Source organism: Ranitomeya imitator, chromosome 1 (genome assembly GCF_032444005.1).
Source record: "Ranitomeya imitator isolate aRanImi1 chromosome 1, aRanImi1.pri, whole genome shotgun sequence".
Taxonomy (NCBI): Eukaryota; Metazoa; Chordata; class Amphibia; order Anura; family Dendrobatidae; genus Ranitomeya; species Ranitomeya imitator.
In genome coordinates, this window is record NC_091282.1 from 661,392,258 (window position 1) to 661,415,332 (window position 23,075).

The following is a 23,075-nucleotide window of genomic DNA, read 5'->3' on the forward strand; positions in this document are numbered from 1 at the left end:
TTTTCACAAAATTTTTACTTCAGGTCCAATTTGTTTCATTTTACCAAGGGTAACAGGAGAAATTGGACCACAAAAGTCGTTGTACAATTTGTCCTGAGTACGCCGATACCCCATATGTGGGGGTAAACCACTGTTTGGGCACATGGCAGAGCTTTGAAGGGAAGGAGCGCCATTTGACTTTTCAATGCAAGATTTGCTGGAATTGAGATCGGAGCCCATGTCACGATTGGAGAGCCCCTGATGTGCCTAAACAGTGGAAACCCCCACAAGTGACACCATTTTGGAAAGTAGACCCCCTAAGGAACTAATCTAGATGTGTGGTGAGCACTTTGAACCTCCAAGTGCTTCACAGAAGTTTATAATGTAGAGCCGTAAAAAAAAATTTTTTATAAATTTTCACAAAAAATGATCTTTTTGCCCCAAATTTTTTATTTTCCCAAGGGTAAAAGGATAAATTGGACCCCAAAAGTTGTTGTGCAATTTGTCCTGAGTACGTCGATACTTCATATATGGGGATAAACCACTGTTTGAGCGCATGGCAGAGCTCGGAAGGGAAGGAGTGCCATTTGACTTTTCAATGCAAAATTGGCTGGAATTGAGATCGGACGCCATGTCGCATTTGGAGAGCCCCTGACGTGCCTTAACAGTGGAAACCCCCCACAAGTGACCCCATTTTGGAAAGAAGACCCCCTAAGGAACTTATCTAGATGTGTGGTGAGCACTTTTAACCCCCAATTGTTTCACTAAAGTTTAGAATGTAGCATTGTGAAAATTAAAAAATCATTTTTTCTTTCCACAAAATGATGTTTTTGCCCGCAATTTTTTTTTCCCCAAGGGTAACAGGAGAAATTGGACCACAAATGTTATTGTCCAATTTGTCCTGAGTACGCTGATACCCCACATGTGGGGGGGAACCACCGTTTGAGTGCATGGCAGAGCTCGGAAGGGAAGGCGCACCGTTTGAAATGCAGACTTAGATGGAATGGACTGCAGGTGTCATGTTGCATTTGCAGAGCCCCTGATGTACCTAAACAGTAGAAACCCACCACAAGTGACCCCATATTGGAAACTAGACCCCCCAAGGAACTTATCTAGATGTGTTGTGAGAGCTTTGAACCAACAAGTGTTTCACTACAGTTTATAACGCAGAGCCGTGAAAATAAAAAATATTTTTTTTTCCACGAAAATGATATTTTATCCCCTATGTTTTTATTTTCCCAAGGGTAACAGGACAAATTGGACCCCAAAAGTTGTTGTCCAACTTGTCCTGAGAACGCTGATACCCCATATGTTGGGGGGAACCACTGTTTGGGTGCACGGCAGAGCTCGGAAGGGAAGGAGCGCCATTTGAAATGCAGACTTAGATGGATTGGTCTGCAGGCGTCATGTTGCATTTGCAGAGCCCCTGATGTACCTAAACAGTAGAAACCCCCCACAAGTGACCCCATATTGGAAACTAGACCCCCCAAGGAACTTATCTAGATGTGCTGTGAGAGCTTTGAACCAACAAGTGTTTCACTACAGTTTATAACGCAGAGCCGTGAAAATAAAAAATATTTTTTTTTCCTCGAAAATGATATTTTATCCCCTATGTTTTTATTTTCCCAAGGGTAACAGGACAAATTGGACCCCAAAAGTTGTTGTCCAACTTGTCCTGAGAATGCTGATACCCCATATGTTGGGGGGAACCACTGTTTGGGCACACAGGAGAACTCGGAAGGGAAGGAGCCCTGTTTTACTTTTTCAAAGCAGAATTGGCTGGAATTGAGATCGGACGCCATTATCGCGTTTGGAGAGCCCCTGATGTGCCGAAACAGTGGAAACCCCCAATTATAACTGAAACCCTAACCCCAACCCTAGCCCTAACCCTAACCCTAGCCCTAACCCTAGCCCTAACCCTAGCCCTAACCCTAGCCCTAGCCCTAACCCTAGCCCTAACCCTAGCCCTAACCCTAGCACTAATGGGAAAATGGAAATAAATACATTTTTTTACATTTTATTATTTTTCCCTAACTAAGGGGGTGATGAAGGGGGGTTTGATTTACTTTTATAGCGTTTTTTTGGCGGATTTTTATGATTGGCAGCTGTCACACACTAAAAGACGCTTTTTATTGCAAAAAATAGTTTTTGCATCACCACATTTTGAGAGCTATAATTTATCCATATTTTGGCCCACAGAGTCATATGAGGTCTTGTTTTTTGCAGGACGAGTTGACGTTTGTATTGGTAACATTTTCGGGCAGATGACATTTTTTGATCGCTTTTTATTCCGATTTTTGGGAGGCGGAATGAACAAAAACCAGCAATTCCTGAATTTCTTTTAGGGGGGGCGTTTATACCGTTCCACGTGTGGTAAAATGGATAAAGCAGTTTTATTGTTCGGGTCAGTACGATTACAGCGATACCTCATTTATGTAATTTTTTTTATGTTTTGGCGCTTTTACACAATAAAAACTATTTTATATAAAAAAATAATTGTTTTTGCATCGCATTATTCTGAGAGCTATAACTTTTTTATTTTTCTGCTGATGATGCTGTATGGCGGCTTTTTTTTTGCGGGACAAGATGACGTTTTCAGCGGTACCATGGTTATTTATATCCGTCGTTTTGATCGTGTGTTATTCCACTTTTTGTTCGCCTGTATGATAATAAAGCGTTGTTTTTTGCCTTGTTTTTTTTTTTTTTTTTTGCGGTGTTCACTGAAGGGGTTAACTAGTGGGATAGTTTTATAGAGCGGGTCGTTACGGACGCGGCGATACCAAATATGTGTACATTTATTGTTTTTTTTTTTTTTTACATAAATAAATGGATTTATTGGGAAATGTTTTTTTTTTTTAATTTGGGGATTTTTTTTTTTTTTTACACATTCTATTTTTTTTTTTTTTTACTTTCTAACATTGTCCCAGGGTGGGACATCTCTGTATTAGATCAGATCGTTGATCTGACACTGTGCATAGCACACTGTCAGATCAACGATCTGACAGGCAGCTTAGCTGGCTCTCCAGCGCCTGCTCTCAGCAGGCGCCGGCTAGCCAGGTCACTTCATGACCCGGAAGGAGTCCGGCGGCCATCTTGGATCCGGGGACTCCTTCCGGGTCACCGGAGCAACGCGATCTCATTGCGTTGCTCCGGTGGGAGAGCGCAGGGAGCCCCCGTCCCTGCGCGATCCCCCTCTATGCCGCTGTCACTACTGACAGCGGCATCAGAGGGGTTAAATGCCCGCGATCGGCGATAGCGCCGATCGTGGGCATTGCTGCGGGGTGTCAGCTGTCGTATACAGCTGACACCCGCACCCGATCACCGCGGCGCTCAGCGCGAGACCGCGGTGATCGGTGCGCCGTACTAGTACTGCTGCTGGCACTAATGCAGTGCCGGCAGCGCAGTACTAGTACGGCGCATGTCGCGAAGGGGTTAAACTCCAAATTATTTATTTTTTGTTTTCTTTTATTTATTTTTTTTTAGGGGATTTATACTTATCTCCTTTTTCTGCAATTTAGTAGGTCTATTGAGGCCCCCTTGCTAGCATTAGCCTCTTCATTTATATAGGGGCACTCCTGCACTATATGGTACTCTGGGGAAGCCCAGAGTTTACTTGCTACCTTGCTCTGTGCACATAAGCCATTGTGCACATAAGTCACCGTTTGTGCATATGTGTTGTGCTATTTATGTTACATCTTTGTATCTTAGATTTATGAAAGTACCAGCAGTGTGTTGGTGGTGTGACTCACCATATATTATTGTATTTTTAGCTGTCTCCATATATTGACTCTGTATAGGACCATTGGTGTGTTGGTTGTATTTTAATATATGTTTTTATTGGTGTTTTCTGTCTTTCCCATTAATAAATAAATTTTTGTATTTTTGCAACTTAATTGTATTCTGGGGGTGCGCCCTATATGCATAGTCTCTTTTCTTGTTTGTTTGGTATATGCTGCTGCTATGCATTGAGCTGCACCTGTTATTATACTTACCTTATAGGTCGCAATTGGCCCCTCGCCCATTGGTAGTGCTCCATAGCTCTCCCTCTTCCCTTGCATGTTGGGTGCACAGAGGAGTCTGAAGGGAACGCAGTGGTCTGGAGGGACGGAGAGGTCTGGAGGGAGGGAGGGTCGGAAGGGACAGAGGGGTCTGGAGTGGAATCAAAGGCATAGAAAGTAAAAAGTCTTAATTGCATTGCTTCCGGTACCAAAGACCTTGAATTTATAAGCATATCCCTGAAATGTCCTAAAATATACATTTAGTTACAAATGTATACATACTACAGATATATACAGATATGTGTACGTCCACTTTGTGCACACAGATATATGAACACTCGCTATGGACTGTACAGATCTGTGCCATGCAGCCATGCACGCTCACTAGTCATACCTACATACCCGCTCATACTACAGCAATATTCACACCCTCTGCACACATCTGCACAATCCTCATATCTATAGAGATATGTAAGAACCCACCACGTACATGTCGACATAGCCGGCTTCATGCCAGGAAGCATGGTGTACCAAGTGACATAAGGTTGTAACACATGGCGCAGCTGTAGCACCACATAAGTCTGTAATAGGACACTCCAAACTTCTACAGCTGCAAAAGCAGATGGGAAAAGTAAACCTGCCCGCACTTATTCCTAAATATACGGGTGCCCTCATGGAATTTTGTGTGATTAAAGATATTGCGCAGAATTGTCCGTGAATGAGTGCTCCGTCCTTTTACCTCCTGGGAACATAATTAGACAAGTCTTGGACTTTGAGGTAGTTCCCATGGTAACTCCATCTGGCCGGATCTGTCCATATTGAATGAACTTTCTCTTCCTCTTTCAGGAAAGCCTTTTAACCATCAATTTATGTCTGTTAAAGGGGAACTACATATAAAACCCAGAACCATTCAGTATACTAAGACATCAAATACTATCCTTAAACATGGAAATGTGACATGCAAAGGCTTTGTAAAGCAGAACAAGGATCGGTCACCCTTTGGCCACCCACATCTCCTGCTGTTCCACTGGCATACAAGAAGTTAACATAGTTATTTCCCTTGGTGAACTATGATCCCTATAACGATATTTAGCTTTCAAAAACATCAGGGTTGTGAGCTGGGAACTGTGGCTGTAACGGGGGTTCTAAGGTTGTGAGAAGGGAGCTATGGCTGTAATGGGGGCACAAGGGTTTTGAGGGGGGAACTGTGGCTGTAACGGGGGTTCTAAGGTTGTGAGAAGGGAGCTATGGCTGTAATGGGGGTTCTAAGGTTGTGAGAAGGGAGCTATGGCTGGAATAGGGGCACAAGGGTTGTGAGGGGGGAGCTATGGCTGCAATGGGGCTCTAAGGTTGTGAGGTGTAAATTATGACTGTAATGGAGGCACAAGGGTTGTGAGGTGGGAACTGTGGTTATAATGGGGGCTCTAAGGTTGTGAGTTGGGAACTATAGCTGTAATGGATGCACAAGGGTTGTGATGTGGGAATTGTGGCTATAATGGGGGCTCTAAGGTTGTGAATAGGGAGCTATGGCTGGAATGGGGCTCTAAGTTTGTATGGTGGGAACTGAGGTTGAAATTGAGGCATTATGGTTTTGAAGTTGGGAACTGTGGATGTAATGGGGGCTCTCAGATTGTAAGGTGAGAACAAATGTTGAAATTGGGGCATTAGCGTTTTGAGGTGGTGTCACATACACACTTCTCAGTATGTGACACGGGGTGCGTTTGCAAGAGTTAATTTATCTCCTCTCACTCAATACAACACTCAACCTCTGTTTTAGGCTTTAAAGTGAGCATAAATCACACCCCGACACATTCAGCACACCCCGATGCCTAACACGCTGCCACCACTCATCAAACAACCAACGGGGTGATAAGTCCCCCAAAAATGTTACTGTCAGACAAGTAAAAGGTCACACACTCTCTGGAGGGCTATAGATTCTTTTAGAGCATACATGGATCACACATATTAAAGATTTTAAGCTCAATTTATGCAAATATAGAGTGATTACAATAAATAGATAAAAAGGCAAAAATAAAACGACACAGAAATATGCAAAACACTTCTAAAATAAAAAGGGAAAAATAACAGAAATATCTAAATTTTTCCGTCTGCAGTTACCTTCCGTTTTTTTGAGGGAGGAGACTGAATTATGGATCACATCAGTCTATTAGGCTACCTTCACATGTGAACATATCTCTTTGTGTCACCTAGCTTTTATAGTCCTGACCATAGGCTCACATTTCCAGGATGACCCGGATTGGCCCCTTTAAAAGATCCTCTCTGTGAGTGGATGACGGGCTAAGCTGTGGCATTTAAAATATTCTGTGTTTCCCTCCATTTCTATCCATACAGACAATAAGAAACACTCTTTCTTAGCTCCAAACCATTTGCCAGCTCCTGGAAGCTGCCATGTTTCGCACCTCTAGCATGCTCTCAGGAGAGCTCCCCCCTGTGGCTGAGTTCCTGCAATAAGAACAGGCAGATGTTATGTCCTTTGTGTAGAGACAATATATGGATATAGTGTAGCCTTAATCATTTCTACTGACATTATAGTCTACCTTACAGTTTTATATTTCCATCACAGGTGAGAACTGTGGATGTATTTTGGGGTCTAAGACTATAAGACGGGAACTGAGGTTAAATTGGGGCACTAGGGTTGTGAAGTGGGAACAGAGGTTGAAATTGTTATGCGCAGGAGTTAATCTACTCGGTGGTGACTTGCACCAGACCAGCAAATGCGCAGTTACAGAATCACTTAGCGCAAGCCACCAGTGCTAGGCAAGTCCTAAAGGACTGGGATATTCTTCACCCACTCCTGATAAATAGGGGGGCTTTATAGAGCCTTTCCCAGACTGCTGTCGCCGGGAGCTGCTGTCTGGTGACGCAAACGATGTTAGATTCAGGATAAATCCTATGCTAGCAGCATTAAACCAGAATGAAAAAAAACAAAAAGGGAACCTAAAGAGAAAGTAAGGAAGAAGACCCGGAAAAGATTATAAGCAACTGCTGAGAATCAACTTGACCTTTCACCAGAAAGCACTCACCCCACCACTACGAAAGGGAATGAATAAACAGCACTGGACTGAATAGGAGCAGGCTTAAAATAACCAGCCCAATGCAAAAGATAAAAATCAGGTGATGCAATTGCAGCGCCCCAGAGACCTGGTCGTTGCAGTATGACGCTCTGCCACTAAGGGGAGTGATGGTACGTCTGATGGCACTAAAGGAGTTCTCCTGACCAGGTATCACCAGAACACTTTACACTTCACACTCCGGCCACTAGGGGGAGCAAAAGGCTTTATTTATTGGGCCACTCCTCACACTGGTAAAACTAGGGGTCGGGGAGGAAGTTAGTTAGAAGCTGACTGGGTTGGATTCAGGCAACATCCCGTGGCAGGGGGTGATGCAGGGAGAAGACACAGGGGTGTCCCTGTCAGGCGTGGGAACCTGGCAGGTGCCTAGCGAACAGAACGTAATGGAACCGCACCTGCACACCCCGCGGCAGTATCCAAGAGAGAGACACGAAGGGAAGGATATTGTGGAACAGTGTAAACGAGATCAAGCACAAAGGAGTACCAGTAGGAGTCGTGCCGTGAGACCGAGGCAACATCCTACTGAGGTGCGTAGCCGGTGGCCGGAACACCGCGGGAGTAACTGACTCTAGGCCTTACTCCGAACTCCGCAGGACAGTTAATTATAGGTTGGCTGTCTCACCTAAACACCTACGAAGACATAGGGGGCAAAAGTGGGAGAGGGGCGTCTCTAGGGTCCCGGAAGACCTCCAGGCCTTCCCGTCATGCGGGTGCGTCCTAGCCATAACATACCTGGGGGACGTTGAACTAGAAAGATCTGGAACCAAAAGAAAGAGAGAGAGCTGTAGAGAACGAACGAACGAGAACAGCAGTTGTGAGGACTATTCCGAATGCTCAGCAGGGTAGGACTACAACATACAGGCGCTAGTGGTAGGCAACGATTTCCATCTGCGAAGGAAACTCTGGATGTGCCCATCGGACCGGCCGGTCTCCGATAGCCCTGTTAAAAGTGCTCTGGATTGTGGATCCTGAAGCCTTCAGTAAAGAGGTAAAGAGACTGCAACCCTGTGTCCTCGTTATTGACTGCACCCTACACTATTACCATCTACCTTACTGGGAAGCCCTGGGGACATACTTCACCTGTGGGAAGATATACCATCCAGCTGCCATTCCATCACCCCAGTGGACCCCACAGCAGCGTCGGTCACCCTGACTGAACACCACAGGTGGCGTCACAAACCCCTGTCAGACTGCACCACCTTTATTGGACACCCCTTAGCAGGGTCGCGGACCGGGTCTAGCCACCGTGACAGCCTCAGAACCGAACCAGAAAGGCCCGGTACCGAGAACTCGTGGCCCTGTGTCTGGGGGCGCTCCACAATCCTCCCAGTCATACTGTATTTCCACCATTGGCTTACACCAAACAAAGCAGCGTGCTGCATTGAGTGGCAGCCGGGAGACACAGTGTCCCATGTCTCCCATGCTGCAAAACGCAAAACAAGTGGGAAGTGCAGCATCCCGCGTTCCCTCATCACTCACCACTTCCACCACCATGTGTAGTTGCACCATAAACTGTGCGATAGATACGTCCCCAGCATGGACAGACCAGCAGGAAAGCCTGAAACCGGAGGAGGACGATTGCATCAACGGCAGGTACTCCTAACAGAAATTGAGGCACAAAGGTTGGGAGGTGGGAATTATGACTGTAATGGGGCGTTAAGGTTGTAAAGTGGGAACTGAGGTTGGAATTTTGGTACTATGGTTGTGAGGTAGAAACTGTGGCTATAATATGGGCTCTAAGGTTGAAATGTGGAAACTGAGGTAGAAAATGGGCTTTATGGTTTTGCGGTGGGAACTGGAGATGTAATGTGGGCTCTAAGATTGTAAGGTGTTAACTAAGTTTGAAATTGGGAATTAGGGTTTTGAGGTGGGAACCGTGGATGTTATGGGAGCTCCAGGGTTGTAAGGTGGGAACTGAGGTTGTAATGGAGCACCAGGGTTGTGAGATTGGAACAATGGCTTTAATGGGGGCATAAAGATTGAGAGATGGGAACTGAGGTTTAAATTGGGGATCCAGGGTTGTGAGGTGGAAACTGATGTTGTAATTGGGGCACCAGGGTTGTGAGGTGGGAACTATGGCTGTAATGGGGACACCAAGATTGTGAGATGGGAACTATGGCTGTATTGCGGGCTATAAGATTGAGAAGTGGGAACTTTGGCAGTAATGGGGCAGAGTGTGAAATACTGCCCCTACATGTGAGAAAACACTACACTGCATGTGGTGTTTCTGATAGACATACTGCTGGCCGGGGAAATGTTTGCTGGTCCTGTGAGTACTGAGCACTACAATATATAATCCTGTCTATAACTGATTATGCGGGTGACGCAAAATATAAGGGAGTGGGCACCACCCAAAATAACCACAAAATTGGGATCCATCAGGTGCATGCAAAATACGCATAGAAAGAAAAAGAAAAGAGGTATGCAAAAGCAGTGATCACCAGAAAAATATTATTTCATAAACCAAAAATATTTTTATCTTTATTATAACATCATGAACAACATATAGGAAAAACTAACAAATTAAAAACATTTAATAGCAAATATGGCCATACCAAACCAAATACAAAAACAACCTATGATATGGTTATTAATAAACCCAAGTACAGGTTTTGGTGCATAGAGTGTCTTCCTCAGGGATAGCTCAGGTAGCTACCCCTGAGGAAGACACTCTGTGTCGATACGCATGGGGTTCCACACCCAGGATGGATTGCATTCTGTGTGCATGGGGACATTTACCATGTTTGGTCCAAGTATTGTTTGTAGCTGCTCTCTGACTTGCTATTTCGCCAGCCATCATTCAACTTACTTTTTCATCTTTTCACTGTCAGGCCGGTTTCACACGTCCTGATATTTCCGGTAGCGGTAAACACGGTACCGGAGATATCCGTGTCCGTGTGGCAACCGTGTGCGGCATCAGTACTACACGGACAGCCGCAGGGAAGCAGCGCTACAGTAAGCACTGTTCCCCTGCGTGTGGTGCTGAAGCCGGCTGTCATCCGTTCTCCCCTGCTCAGCCGGCGAGAATGGGAGAAGGGATGAAAAAAAAAACAACGTCTGTGAGTTTTTCCGGGTTGGTTTATAAATATAGGGTGGACCCCATGTCCTTTTTTTCTTTCATCCCTTCTTCCCTGCTCGCGCTGCTGAGCAGGGGACAATGGATGAAAGCCGCATTCAGCACCACACGCAGGGGAACAGCGGCTTACAATAGCGCTGCTTCCCCCGTGGCCATCCGTGCGCACAGAGGACAGTGTACACTGTTCTTCCGTGTGCAGGACATTTGGCGGACCCACGGATAAAAACGGACATGTCTGCGTGTTGTGCACACGGTCCATCAAAACACTCTGACATCTGCATAGACCCATCCATTTGAATGGGTCTACGTGTGTCAGTATCTCCGGTACATGAGAAAACTGTCACTACACGTACGCACTGACGTGTGAAACAGGCCTTATAGATATTTTTGCATGAACATGTGGCTTGAGGACCTTGTGCATTCAACACAGTGTTTCTATGGGATATGAGACAAATTAGTATGCCTATTGTTTTTATGTTATTATGCATCCCCCTTGTCATCTTATGCTATATCTTGCTTACATTTGCCTAAGGAGTATACTATTCAGTATTATTAGAATCTGTGCTCTGTTAAAATTGTATCTCTTTATGGGGTCCTCTTTGTAGCACTACTGCACCTTTTGTCCATGTTTACATGGTTCCCTATTTATATATATATATATATATATATATATATGCATCAAATCCTGTCCATATTAACAACCATATCATAGGATGTTTTTGTGTGTGGTTTGATATGGCCATATTTGGCTTTCCTTTTTAAATGTTTTTTTAATTTGTTCGCTTTTCCCATATGTTGTCCATGATGTCAGAATAAAAATAAAAATATTTTCTGTTTATGAAATAGTATTTTTCTGGTGATTACTGCTTTTGCACACCTCTTCTTTTTCTTTCTATGATTATGTGGGTGAGTTACAGACGAGAGCACCTCGAGGTTCATCAGAAATTCTTCAGACGACACAAACCTCTCTATACAAAAGTCTGAACAAGAGATTTGGCCAAATGCAATTGCTGCCAGGACTGCGGCACAAATGGTGCATTAGCTGTGACTGAAGACTGAGATACATTATGTCAGGGATGAACTATCACATGGACAGGAAAATCATTACTCTTCTAAGATGACCACTTAGCTCATCCATATATCCTGAGGCATCTTCACTGTCTCCCAGTGTATCACATTATTGTCTCAGAGCCCAGGCCCACTCTTATCCTCTCATCTCATCAAGTGTAGGTACCTACCGTAATCCTCTCCTGTGCGATTCTAACTGCTGAGCCGTGTATCTAATCCTATCTGGTGTTTTACTGTCTGCTGAACCGTGTATCTAATCCTATCCTGTGTGATTCTGACTGCTGACCCATGTATCTAATCCTATTTGTGTGATACTGTCTGCTGAGCTGTGTATCTAATCCTCTCCTGTGCGATTCTGACTGCTGAGCCGTGTATCTAATCCTATCCTGTGTGATACTGTCTGCTGAACCGTGTATCTAATCCTATCCTGTGTGATACTGTCTGCTGAGCTGTGTATCTAATCCTATCCTGTGTGATACTGTCTGCTGAGCCGTGTATCTAATCCTATCCTGTGTGATTCTGACTGCTGACCCATGTATCTAATCCTATTTGTGTGATACTGTCTGCTGAGCTGTGTATCTAATCCTCTCCTGTGCGATTCTGACTGCTGAGCCCTGTATCTAATCCTATCCTGTGTGATACTGTCTGCTGAGCCGTGTATCTAATCCTATCCTGTGTGATTCTGACTGCTGAGCCGTGTATCTAATCCTATTCGTGTGATACTGTCTGCTGAGCCGTGTATCTAATCCTCTCCTGTGCGATTCTGACTGCTGAGCCGTGTATCTAATCCTATCTGGTGTGATACTGTCTGCTGAGCCGTGTATCTAATCCTATCCTGTGTGATTCTGACTGCTGAGCCGTGTATCTAATCCTATTCGTGTGATACTGTCTGCTGAGCTGTGTATCTAATCCTATTCATGTGATACTGTCTGCTGAGCCGTGTATCTAATCCTATCCTGTGTGATACTGTCTGCTGAGCTGTGTATCTAATCCTATTCGTGTGATACTGTCTGCTGAGCCGTGTATCTTTCTTTCAACTTTCTTTTTATTGAAAAAAAAAGGTATGTAATACAGGAAGAAAAAGAACAGGTTGAACGATACACAATATAATATGATAAATCTTGTAAAAAAGAATAGACAATCATGTGTAATCATATATTTTACATTGAATCAAGATGAAGGGCCCAAGTTTAACCTTAGATAAGGGATCCAGCTCATTACAACGAAGAGTAGGGCATGGTGGATCAAGATTGACTCTGTTAATAAGTGTTTCGTCAACTTAAGGATAAGGAAATGAGAGGGGAAGAGGGGGGAAAGGGAAAGGGGAGTTAAGGGTTAAGAGAGGATGATGGTAGGGGGGGAAGAAAACGAGGGGGAGGGGCGGGGAGGAGGTTGGTGATCCAAGGTCAGGCGGAAATTCAAGATTCAGGGCGAGCCATCCCATATAGCTTGAAAACAGTTAGTTTTCTGTGTTTATAGAGGTGTTTGAGAAAAATTCAGGGCTGGAGCGGTACACGGACCAGGGCCCCCAAATATTCTGGAAGGAGGTGAGAGACTCCTGGGTATTGGCTACTAATTCAGCTGTGTAATACAATAAATCTATTTTGTCTAGGGTTTGCTTTTTTGTGGGAATAAGAGTAGATTTCCACAGGGTGGGGATTAGGTATTTTCCGGCTGCTATGATATTACTGGCTAGTTTGGACATTGATGAGTCTTTGGGCCATATGGGAAAGTTGAGTAATACAGACTGGGGATTTAGGGTTGGAGCTCGGCCTAGTACTGAAAGTATGATATCTTATCAGTTGCCAGTAGCGCATAATTTTTGGACAAGTCCACCAGATATGTAGGTAAGAGCCCACATCAGTGCAGCATCTCCAGCATGTCTCGGGAGTGGGTGAGTGCCATAAGTGTATCTGGGAAGGGGATCGATACCATCTTGATACCACTTTATAGGAGTTTTCTTGTAACTTCACACATTGGGAAGGTCCGTGTGAATTGTTGTAAATAGAAGTGATTTGGTCTTGAGTGAATGAGATATTGAGATCCCGTTCCCAGAGTCCTATAAATGCTCTCTTAGCGACAGCTTTTTCGGCAATTAGAATTTTGTAGAGTTTGGATAGGACCTTTTTTGGCAGGTTACGTTGGGCGCAGAGTTGTTCAAAAGGTGTAATGGGGTGGAATAAATTAAGCTGGTCTTTCTTTATATAGTAATAGTCCCTTAATGTTTTGTAGTGAAGGAAAGTAACATTTAAATGAGGATTAGAAGCCTGAAACTCGGGGAAACTCATCACTGAGCCTTCAGTGAAGAAGGTGTCTATTGGTAGTGGTGGCCTGGGCAAGTCATTATATGGTAATTTAGGAAGGATGGGACCAATGACGTCCTGTATTGTCAAAATTGGGGAGATAGGTGGAGTTAGTTTGGGGAACACGGTTCTCCAAATTTTAAGTACAGCTATAGTTAATTCATTGGAAAGGAGTTGATTTAAATTGGAGTAGTCATGTAGTAGTGCCATGGTTCGTAGAGGGATAGGAGCGAGGTGTTCTTCAATGGGCATCCAAAGTTTTTCGGTGGGTTTCCTGATCCAATCAACTACTCTAGAGAGCATAGCGGCTTTATAATATTGGAAAATATCAGGTATACCCATGCCTCCCTCCGACCTTGGTAGAGCTAATGTGGTAGCATTATTTCGAGGGCGTTTATTATTCCAGACAAAGTTGATGAAAAAGGAGTTAATTTTGGCTAGGTAGTGTTTGGGGATATAGATAGGGAGCATCTGGAAGAGATATAAGAATTTAGGTAGTATAATGCTTTTCAACAGATTTTTCCTTCCCATCCAAGATAGGAAGGGAGCTTTCCAGGAGTTGACCGTGAGGGTAGCCTGTTTTAGTAAGGGTGCAATATTGAGCTCCAAGAGCTCTCCCATCGACCTCCCAATTTTGATACCCAGATTTGTTATGAACTTAGGGGGCCATTTGAAGGGGTAAAGTTTTTTCAGTCTGTCAATTCCAGATTTGGAAATATTAAGGCTTAATGCTTCTGACTTTGTGATGTTAATTTTGTAGTTGGATAGTTCCCCATAGATTTCTATTGTATGGACAAAGGCAGGGATACCTCTCCCAGGATCGGACAGTACCACTAGAAGATCATCCGCAAATGCTGCAGATTTGTGATGGAAGCCGCCAACCTGGATCCCCTTGATATCTACATTTTGTTGAATGCTTTGGATTAGAGGTTCCATGGCCAGCACATATAGAATCGGAGAGAGAGGGCACCCCTGCCTCATGCCATTTTGGATATAGAAGGGGTCTGATAGTAAGTTGTTAATTCTCAGTCGAGCCGAGGGAGTGGTATACATCTGAAAGATTGCATCTACTAATTGGGGGGGGAAGTGAAAGGTGAGAAGAGTTTCACGTAAGAATGTCCAGTCCACCCTGTCAAAGGCCTTTTCGGCGTCTGTCCCCAATAAAACAAGAGGAATTTTGTGCATTTTTGCGTATTGTATTAGGTGTAGGATTCTGGAGGTGTTGTCCCTCCCCTCCCGGCCTGTCACAAAACCCGTTTGGTTGGGTGAGATGAGTTGTGGTAGTAGTTCCGCTAATCTCCTCGCAATAAGACTGGCATACATTTTTAGGTCAACATTAAGCAAGGAGATAGGTCTGTAGCTTCCACAACTTTCAGGGTCTTTCCCCTCTTTATGAAGAAGGGAGATATGGGCTTCAAGTGATTGGGAGGGGAAAGATTTACCATCCAGAACTGCATTACATACATTTATTAGGTGGGGGCCCAAAATGTCAAAGAAGAATTTGTAATATATTTTAGGGAGTCCGTCCGGCCCCGGGGACTTCCCTTTTGCCCTACCAGACAGGGTGGACTGAAGCTCAGAGAGATCAAAGGGTCTGAGCAGGCATTCCTGTTGGGGAGCAGAAAGTTGGGGGAGGTGTAAGGAGGATAAAAAGGCTCGGGTTTTGGTTTGCCTTTGATTTTTGTCTTCTGTGGAATCACTCTGGCGGAGTTGGTATAGGTCTTTAAAGAAAGTCAAAAAAGCATCAGTGATCTGGTTATATTGTTGCGTAGTTTGACCTTTAGTAGATTTGATTTTATGAATAAAGGTTCGAGTTTGGCGTTTTTTGATCAAAGAGATCATGAGTTTGGATGCTTTATCCCCATGTGCAAAAATTTTGTTCTTCCAGGAAAGGTAATATTAGGAAGTGCGGATGTTTAATAGATCTTTTAAAGATTGGCGTTTTTTCGTGAGTTGTGAAAGTACGTCACCGGATAATTCTTTCTTATGGCAAGCATCCAAGGCCACAATGTCAGCGTATAGGGCTAGGATTTCTGCTTTTTTCTGCCTATTTAAGAACGAAGCAATTGAAATGAATACACCGCGAATCGTGGCCTTATGGGCTTCCCACAATAGTGGAGGGTCAATGTCAGGGGTAGAGTTAAGTTCGAAGTATTCTTGGAGCGATTCACGGATACGTTTTTTAACGTCTTCACATTGTAGTAGCGATTCGTTGAGCCTCCATGACCTGGAGTTAGAGTATGGTTTGTGGAATTCTAGGTTAATTAGAACTATAGAGTGGTCATAGTGGATAGCGGGAATTATATTTGTGCTTATGGTAGAATGGAGGAGGGGTCTGGAGATAAAGATGTAATCCAGGCGATGATAGGAGTTGTGAGGGTGCGAGTAAAAAGTGTAGTCAATATCTGTTGGGTGTAAATAGCGCCATGCATCTATTAGTTCAAGGGAATGTAATAGTGATTTGAGACGGGCTAGATCTTTTAATGAAATGGAGCTTTTCTTGGTTGAGGTGTCTAGAGTGGGTTCTAGTGCTACATTAAGGTCGCCTCCTAGTATAACCGCGCCTTCTTGAAAGGTCCGTAATTTAGTTAAGGTTTTGCGCAACCATTTTAGGTGATGTTTATTAGGGACGTATATGTTACCCACAGTGACCATATTGCCAGCTATGAGGCCTTTGACAAAGATGTACCGGCCCTCAGGATCAGATAGGCATTCCACAAGGAGAAAAGGTATATCTCTAGCGAATGCTATTGATACTCCCCTTGAACCCTTTTGAGGGGTTGTAGCATGATACCATCTGTCAAAAAAGCATTTTTCAAATGTGGGGGTTTTATCTTTAGTGAAATGGGTCTCTTGTAGAAGTAGAATGTCATATTTAGATTTTTTGAAAGAATTTAGGGTTTGCGATCTGGGGATTGGAGAGTTTAGTGCGTGTGCGTTGTGTGAAATAATCTGGAAGGACTTACGGTTCACAGCCATGATGTATGTAGTTTAGAACAGGTCAAGCAGAGGAATGGCTCGTCCCACGGATCATGAGGAAAGAAGGGGTGTCTAGGAGTGAGGGTGGATGAAAAGGAAAAACAGTTAAAATCATGAGAACATAGGAAAACAGAATGAACAGAACATGGTGGGTAGGAGGGGATAACGTTAGGTGATATGAAACTTTTCATAGCTTAGGTAGGGGACATGGAGAAGGAGGTCAGAGAAGGGAGTCATATAAACAACAACATGTTGAAGTTTTTATACTTCAAAAATTGCAGCAAGAACGTTTCGTAAGTGTAAGTCTTTGTCGACCGGGAGGAACAGCAAATAAAACAGTGAGCTCAATAAGCTCGGGAGCAAAAAATTGTATGAGATCAAAGAAGAGAACATATGTAATAGAACAAAAAGGTAACAGGAAAATCTTCTTTCTTTTGATTTTTCAACCCTTTACTCCCAGTCTCACTCAGTCTGGGTCATGGTCTTTGTCTCTTGGTGATGTATTTTTGGAGGAGCGGCGTTTTGAGCGCGCAGATTTTGAGGCCGAGGAATCTTGCCAGAGAGAAGGTACCGGCAAAGGCCCCAGCCTATGGGTTTCATGAACAGTCTCCAAAATAGGCGGTTGATCAAGTTGGATCTCCAGTTCCTTGCAGACCTTTTTAATATCAGCTGTGGATTTGATCACAAATTTCCGGTCCTTAGCCGATATAGAAATACCAAAGGGGAAGAACCAGCGGTATGGGTAGCGTCTCTGTTGAAGAACAGAGGTGAGGGGTTTCAAGAGACGTCTTTTATATAGAGTGGAGGCTGAGAGATCTTGGAAGATTTGGATTGAAGTCCCAGCATGTGTGATTGACTCCGCCTCCCGAGCTCTTCTTAGCAACAGGTCTTTGGTTCTATAATCAAGGAAGCGGCATAGAACATCTCGTGGAGCTTCGTCAGGTTTTGGTTTGGGTCTCAGAGCTCTATGAACTCTTACTAGGTCAATCTCAAGAGGGTCTGACGGGTTGAGAATTGAGCGGAAGATTTCAATGACAGTAGGGATCAGTGCTTCTGGGAGGGTCGATTCCGGAACTCCTTTTAGCCTAAGATTATTTCTTCTCTCCCTATTTTCGTGGTCCTCTAGTATGTTATAGATTCGGTTTATGTGCTCTTCTTGCTGCACGTGGCAGCTCAGGGAGGAGTTAGTACTATGAATTAATTCTGCTTGAGAGGATTCTACTGCTTCTATTCTATGGCCCAGTTGATTAAGGTCTTGCTTAATAGTTGAGAGGTCTTTGCCTATAGGACCCAGGGCCTTGCTTAGGATTCTCTTGATAAATGATCTGGTGACTTGATCTCCACCAGCCTGATCATCCGTATCTCCGTCGCTTTCACATTCAGATTCTGTGTGAGTCTCCATTTCTCTCTCTTGTGATTGGGGAGGTTTGGTGGTAATGGCTGGGTTATTACGTTTTTTTAGGAATTTTTCTATATCTGCTTGAGGAGTAGAGATAGCGGATCTAGAGTTCGATCTAGTTGGTTTTTATGTGGATTTGACCATTGTAGGTAAATTACTGCAAGTCAATGAAAATAAAGAACTCCCAAATCTCCTCCAGCTCCTCTTTGTGGTAGCTACATTCTACTTTGTGCAGGCAGGAGTGGGAGAAGGTAGGATACTATGATGGAGCCCCGATGGGGGGGGGGGATCCTTTAGAGGTTGTCAGAAAAGCGTGCCACAGTAAAGTTATCAGGAGGCTAGATGGTAGTGGTGGGGAGGGGGTCAATTCTAATATCAGCGTAGCGTTCGTGGTGGAGTATAAAAAGCCTCAATGACCCCAGAGATGGGGGCTAGTTTGGGCAGAACCGCTGGATGTCAAATAATGGTGGCTGCAATGATCTGCGGCTAGTTTCCCCAATTCTCTGATCTGAGCTGTGCCCACAGTCTCCTGTTAAAACCCGGCACCTAGCCTTCTAGTGTGGAAGGACCCACCTCAGGGTTAAAGATGCTCTGTTGGTTTTCGCCGCCGTCGGTTCCGCAGCAGCAGCTGCGGCGGGCACCAGAGGTCACAGCAATCCTTTGGTCGGCGCGGTGCAGGAGCCGCTATCTAACCAGCGTCGGCTGTTGAAAGGAGATCACTCCGCTGGTGTCTGCCCGGTAATCTTGCAGCCAAGCGGACGTCCCCCTGGAGCTGGTCTCTATGTTCGTCAGGTCGAGCGTGCACCCTCTCCTCTTGTGCCGCTCGGTGATCCGGCGGTCTGTTCCAACGCCCCCCACCAGGACGAGTCGCTCAGCCTCCTCGGCGCCACGCGGCTTCTTCTATTTACCGGCGGTCTCAGGCGGACGAGTCCCGACGGCGGCCGCCGGAGACAGGTATAGAGCGGGGGTTCAAGTTGGTCCGACCCCTGTGCCTTCAGATCTTTCCCGCCCGCGGTCCCAAGATGGCGGCTAGCGTTCCCGCCGGCTCCCTCAACAGTCGCCTCCTCTGGGACCAGATAGCGCAGCTGGGCGCCCTTTCCAGGAGGTCTCTCTCCCCGGTCCAGGGACCTAGGACAGTCCTTTAGGCTCGGCAAGAAGCTTCCCAGTGGATCTTTTTGCTATAATAGCTGGGTGACAAGCGGGAGCTCCTCTGTAGCACGTCTGCTCTCCTGCTCCGTCAGGCCACGCCCCCCTGAGCCGTGTATCTAATCCTCTCCTGTGTGATACTGTCTGCTGAGCCGTGTATCTAATCCTATCCTGTGTGATACTGACTGCTGAGCCGTGTATCTAATCCTATCCGTGTGGTACCGTCTGCTGAGCTGTGTATCTAATCCTATCCTGTGTGATACTGTTTGCTGAGCCATGTATCTAATTCTATCCTGTGTGATACTGTCTGCTGAGCCGTGTATCTAATCCTATCCGTGTGATACTGTCTGCTGAGCCGTGTATCTAATCCTATCCGGTTTGATACTGTCTGCTGAGCCGTGTATCTAATCCTCTCCTGTGTGATACTGTCTGCTGAGCCGTGTATCTAATCCTCTCCTGTGTGATACTATCTGCGGAGCCATGTATCTAATTCTATCCTGTGTGATACTGTCTGCTGAGCCGTGTATCTAATCCTATCCGTGTGATACTGTCTGCTGAGCCGTGTATCTAATCCTATCCTGTGTGATACTGTCTGCTGAGCCGTGTATCTAATCCTATCCTGTGTGATACTGTCTGCTGAGCCGTGTATCTAATCCTATCCTGTGTGATACTGTCTGCTGAGCCGTGTATCTAATCCTATCCTGTGTGATACTGTCTGCTGAGCCGTGTATTTAATCCTATCCTGTGTGATACTGTCTGCTGAGCTGTGTATCTAATCATATCCTGTGTGATACTGTCTGCTGAGCATTGTATCTAATCCTATCCTGTGTGATACTGTCTGCTGAGCTGTGTATCTAATCCTATCCTGTGTGATACTGTCTGCTGAGCTGTGTATCTAATCCTATCCTGTGTGATACTGTCTGCTGAGCTGTGTATCTAATCCTATCCTGTGTGATACTGTCTGCTGAGCTGTGTATCTAATCCTATCCTGTGTGATACTGTCTGCTGAGCTGTATCGAATCCTATCCTGTGTGTTGCTGTCTGCTGAGCCACTGTATCTAATCTTATCCTGTGTGTGATACTGTCTGCTGAGCTGTGTATTTTGTCCTATCCTGTGTGATACTGTCTGCTGAGCCGTGTATCTAATCCTATCCTGTGTGATACTGTCTGCTGAGCCGTGTGTCTAATCCTATCCTGTGTGATACTGTCTGCTGAGCTGTGTATCTAATCCTATCCTGTGTGATACTGTCTGCTGAGCTGTGTGTCTAATCCTATCCTGTGTGATACTGTCTGCTGCGCTGTGTATCTAATCCTATCTTGTGTGATACTGTCTGCTGAGCTGTGTGTCTAATCCTATCCTGTGTGATACAGTCTGCTGAGCCGTGTATCTAATCCTATCCTGTGTGATACTGTCTGCTGAGCCGTGTGTCTAATCCTATCCTGTGTGATACTGTCTGCTGAGCCGTGTATCTAATCCTATCCTGTGTGATACTGTCTGCTGAGCCGTGTGTCTAATCCTATCCTGTGTGATACTGTCTGCTGAGCCGTGTATCTAATCCTATCCTGTGTGATACTGTCTGCTGAGCCGTGTATCTAATCCTATCCTGTGTGATACTGTCTGCTGAGCCGTGTATCTAATCCTATCCTGTGTGATACTGTCTGCTGAGCCGTGTATCTAATCCTATCCTGTGTGATACTGTCTGCTGAGCCATGTATCTAGTCCTATTCTATGTGATACTGTCTGCTGAGCTGTGTATCTAATCCTTTCTTATGCGATGATATTTGGTTCGATACATGTAACTTTTATGTGTGATACTGTCTGTATTCAGGCTTATAATGTGTGATAATATCTACTGAGTCAGTGTATCTGTCACAGAAAATTACGTGTGTTAATCTCATTGAAAAGCATCCGTTTTCCATTTCTCATAGAACATGAGCGGAATAGACCTGTCCTCAGACACTAGGACACTGCAGAAATAACATCGTACTCCATTCTCCATCATCATACAGAGCACATAGATTATTCTTCATAATTAGGCTCATTTCAATACATCTGACTTTGATGAATTTGTAACTTCCATCAAATACCAACTGCAAACAATCTACATAAGGAACAGGTGGCTTACCAATCTGCATCTGATGAGGCACCTGTAATAATGAGGATAAAAGGGAACCTGACACTGAAGTACAAAGCACACACAAATCTTATCATTTTATACAGCCAGCAAAATATTCCTATATCTGCAGCTCAGTGATAATAACGGTAAAGATTATGCATAAATTACTGTTTACAGCTGCTATAGAATTTCTGCACCAATCCAAATCATTATATTGGGAAAAGCCATTGAAATAATCGATAATACTGCCCCCTATGTACAAGAATATAACTACTATAATACTGCCCCCTATGTACAAGAATATATCTACTATAATACTGCCCCCTATGTACAAGAATATAGCTACTGTAATACTGCCCCTATGTACAAGAATATAACTACTATAATACTGCCCCCTATGTACAAGAATATAACTACTATAATACTGCCCCCTATGTACAAGAATATAACTACTATAATACTGCCCCTATGTACAAGAATATAACTACTATAATACTGCCCCCTATGTACAAGAATATAACTACTATAATACTGCCCCCTATGTACAAGAATATAACTACTATAATACTGCTCATATGTACAAGAATATAACTACTATAATACTGCCCCCTATGTACAAGAATATAACTACTATAATACTGCCCCTATGTACAAGAATATAACTACTATAATACTGCCCCCTATGTACAAGAATATAACTACTATAATACTGCCCCTATGTACAAGAATATAACTACTATAATACTGCCCCTATGTACAAGAATATAACTACTATAATACTGCCCCTATGTACAAGAATATAACTACTATAACCCCTCTGTGACCTTAGACGTACTATCCCGTCGAGGTGCCCTGGGCTTATCTGACCCTGGACGGGATAGTACGTCATAGCCGATCGGCCGCGCTCACGGGGGGAGCGCGGCCGATCGCGGCCGGGTGTCAGCTGCTTATCGCAGCTGACATCCGGCACTATGTGCCAGGAGCGGTCACGGACCGCCCCCGGCACATTAACCCCTGGCACACCGCGATCAAAGATGATCGCGATGTGCCGGCGGTGCAGGGAAGCACCGCGCAGGGAGGGGGCTCCCTGCGGGCTTCCCTGAGCCCCCCGCAGCAACGCGATGTGATCGCGTTGCTGCGAGGGTCTCCTCACCTCCCTCCCTGCTCGAGCCCCGGATCCAAGATGGCCGCGGATCCGGGTCCTGCAGGGAGGGAGGTGGCTTCACAGAGCCTGCTTAGAGCAGGCACTGTGAAGGCTGCAGCGCTGCATGTCAGATCAGTGATCTGACAGAGTGCTGTGCAAACTGTCAGATCACTGATCTGTGATGTCCCCCCCTGGGACAAAGTAAAAAAGTAAAAAAAAAATTTTCCAAATGTGTAAAAAAAATAAAAAAAAATATTCCAAAATAATGAAAAAAAAAAAAAAATATTATTCCCATAAATACATTTCTTCATCTAAATAAAAAAAAAAAACCAATAAAAGTACACATATTTAGTATCGCCGCGTCCGTAACGACCCGACCTATAAAACTGTCCCACTAGTTAACCCCTTCAGTAAACACCGTACGAAAAAAAAAAAAAAAAAAACGAGGCAAAAAACAACGCTTTATTATCATACCGCCGAACAAAAAGTGGAATAACACGCGATCAAAATGACAGATATAAATAACAATGGTACCGCTGAAAGCGTCATATTGTCCCGCAAAAAAAGAGCCGCCATACAGCATCATCAGCAAAAAAATAAAAAAGTTATAGTCCTGAGAATAAAGTGATGCAAAAATAATTATTTTTTCTGTAAAATAGTTTTTATCGTATAAAAGCACCAAACCATAAAAAAATGATATAAATGAGGTATCGCTGTAATCGTACTGACCCGAAGAATACAACTGATTTATCAATTTTACCAAACGCGGAACGG

At 44.4% G+C, this 23,075-nt stretch overlaps 1 protein-coding gene across 2 annotated transcripts in view; it reads left to right on the top strand.

The window, feature by feature from the left end:
• The window catches only part of KCNN3 (potassium calcium-activated channel subfamily N member 3), a 156,532-nt gene that overhangs the window by 81,286 nt on the left and 52,171 nt on the right, over nucleotides 1-23,075 (top strand). Inside the window, exon 1 of one of the 2 annotated variants that reach the window (XM_069728889.1) lies at nucleotides 12,625-12,760. The exons of the other annotated variant lie outside the window; for it this stretch is intronic. The gene's annotated coding sequence lies outside the window, so the exon portion shown is untranslated. Of the gene's footprint in view, nucleotides 1-12,624; nucleotides 12,761-23,075 lie in introns of those variants that run through there. 2 annotated transcript variants of the gene reach the window in all.